Source organism: Peromyscus maniculatus, chromosome X, assembly GCF_049852395.1.
Source record: "Peromyscus maniculatus bairdii isolate BWxNUB_F1_BW_parent chromosome X, HU_Pman_BW_mat_3.1, whole genome shotgun sequence".
In the NCBI taxonomy this organism is placed as follows: domain Eukaryota; kingdom Metazoa; phylum Chordata; class Mammalia; order Rodentia; family Cricetidae; genus Peromyscus; species Peromyscus maniculatus.
The window spans coordinates 62,274,923-62,277,319 of record NC_134875.1 but is presented as its reverse complement, the minus strand read 5'-3'; the positions used below and the strand labels follow the sequence as shown (position 1 = coordinate 62,277,319).

Sequence of the window (2,397 nt, the reverse complement as noted above, 5' to 3'; positions counted from 1 at the left end):
ACACACACACACACACACACACACACACACACAAACACACAGATTGACTCACTATGTAGCCCAGATTAGCCTAGAATTCAGTATCCTCATGCCTCATCCCTTGCAGTACTGCAATTATAGGTTTCCAGATGGACCTACTTTTTAAAGTGGGAATGGACTGATATTTCTAAGTATTTGAGTATTTTCTTCTATATACCCAGCTTAATGCAATACTAGACATCATTATGCTAATACTAAGATAGACTAGCTAAAGTGTTTTTTTTTTTTTTTTTTTTTTTTTTTTTTTTTGTATGTGTGTGTGTACTATGAAACCACTTTATTTGTTCTGGGGAGTTGTCCAGAGTCTCCCTAGAACTTCTGGAACTGCTTCTTGGTGCCAGTAGCCTTGGTGACCTTGAACACATTGAAGCGGACTGTCTTGCCCAGGGGCCTGCACTCTCCCACAGTGACGATGTTGCCGATCTGTACATCCCTGAAACAGGGGGACAGGTGCATAGACATGTTCTTGTAGCACTTCTCAAAGCGATTGTACTTCCGGATGTAATGGAGGTAGTCCCTGTGGATGACGATGGTCCTCTGCATCTACATCTTGGTCACGACACCAGACAGGATCCGACCTCGGATGGAGACATTACTAGTGAAGGGGCATTTCTTGTCTATGTAGGTGCCCTCGATGGCCGCCTTGGGCATCTTGAAGCCTAGACTGATGTCTTGTAGTACAGAGGGAGTTTTTCCTTGCCTATTTCTCCAAGCAGAACATGCTTCTTGTTTTGAAAGATTGTGGGCTGCTTTTGGTAAGCACGTTCCATCTGAATGTCCACCATGTTCCCGGCAGCCCGAGAAAAAGAACCTAATCTGGTTTTTCATTCTCCAGATTCTCTTACTTCCATGCATCAGTCAGCGTCCATGTTATAATCTTAGTCCTATTTTATTTGCTCTAATGATGAGGTTTAGCAATTGCAAAAAAAACACTAAAATCAGCTAAGCACAATTATCTCCTTTTCCTCTTTCTCTTCTTCCTCTTCCTCTGCCTCATACAGTACTCCAGGGTGGCCTCAGATTTGTAATCTGCCCCTCTCTGCTTCCCAAGTTCTGGATTTACAGGCATAAACCACTACACCTGGCTAAATAAGATTTTAATGAGCTTGTGTGGACCAATCCACCCAGGTGTAGCCTTTATGACAATCTCAGCCTCTCAGTCATTTCTTATACTGAGTTATCTTCAAGCTATTTCTGAGTGCTGCTCTTCACAAAAGGCTTGAGAATGCTTCTATAGCTACCCATAATACCAGTTTTTGATGTTTTTACTGGACCAAGGCAGTAGAAGAGCTACTGAATGAATGCTTCTTTGCAGTAGCTTGCCACATGTCTATGCTGATATTGTAAGGATTTGAGTAATATCCTTCCAAATTCATCCTCACCTGGAATCTCAGAATATGACCATCTTTCAAAAGCTGTCTTTAAAGTGTCTTTATAAGAGGCAGAAGGGATATAGAGAGCAGAAGGCCCTATGAAAACAGAAGCAGAAATCAGAGTTACAATAGCTACCATAAATGAAAGGCTGTCTGTAGACACTAGAAGTGAGAGAGACACCATGTTTTTGGCAATTGAGTATGGTAGTATACAGGAAATAATTCATGAATATTGCACCAAAGATTCTGTATCTGAGCAATACCAAAACTGTTGGCACAAGTACTTTGGATCTAGAAGTTTCTAGATTTATCCTTGTTAACTGAAGCCCCTTTGATACAGGATTCAGGTTTACAATTATTGGCCCTGGTCTTGTATACAATCTGATACATGCCATGTTATTCTTAGGATCTATTTCTTCTCTACATTTCAAGTACTCTTTTTAAGAATTGAATTTGTTCATCTTGATCTGAAACCTACAATTCTTTATCAAAAGAGCATTTAGACCCTATTACATTTGTGAATATAATACTCCGTGGTCCTTTGTTTCTTACTGCCATAAATTCTCCTAAACAATTCTTTAAATATACCTAATGTTCTTCTAAGTCACATCTCAGTATATATATATTGTGTGTATACACATATATACATACACTATATGACCAGGGGCTCATGTAGCACAGGTTGTCCTTGAACATGCTGTGCGGCCAAAGTTAAGGATGAGATGACCTAGTCTCCTGCCTCTGACACTCAAGTACTAGGATTAGAGTAGAGTCAGTTTCTATTATCTCTTTACCAAATAAAATGATCTTTCAGAAAGATGAAAGAATTGACACTCCTTCAAATTAATCATTTTTCTAAAAAAAAATATGTGTGTGTATGTCTCTATGCTTGAATATGTGCACATAAGTGCAGCTGCCTGTGGAAGCCCAAGGTATCAGATGCCCCCTGTATCTGGAGTTATAGGCAAGTTTAAGTCTCCCAATA

The 2,397-nt window shown here is 39.8% G+C and overlaps 1 pseudogene; it reads right to left on the bottom strand.

Moving 5' to 3' along the window:
• Positions 1 to 348: 348 nt before the first annotated feature.
• Positions 349 to 824, bottom strand: LOC102905813 (small ribosomal subunit protein uS17 pseudogene; annotated as a pseudogene).
• Between the last annotated feature and the right edge of the window lie 1,573 nt (positions 825 to 2,397).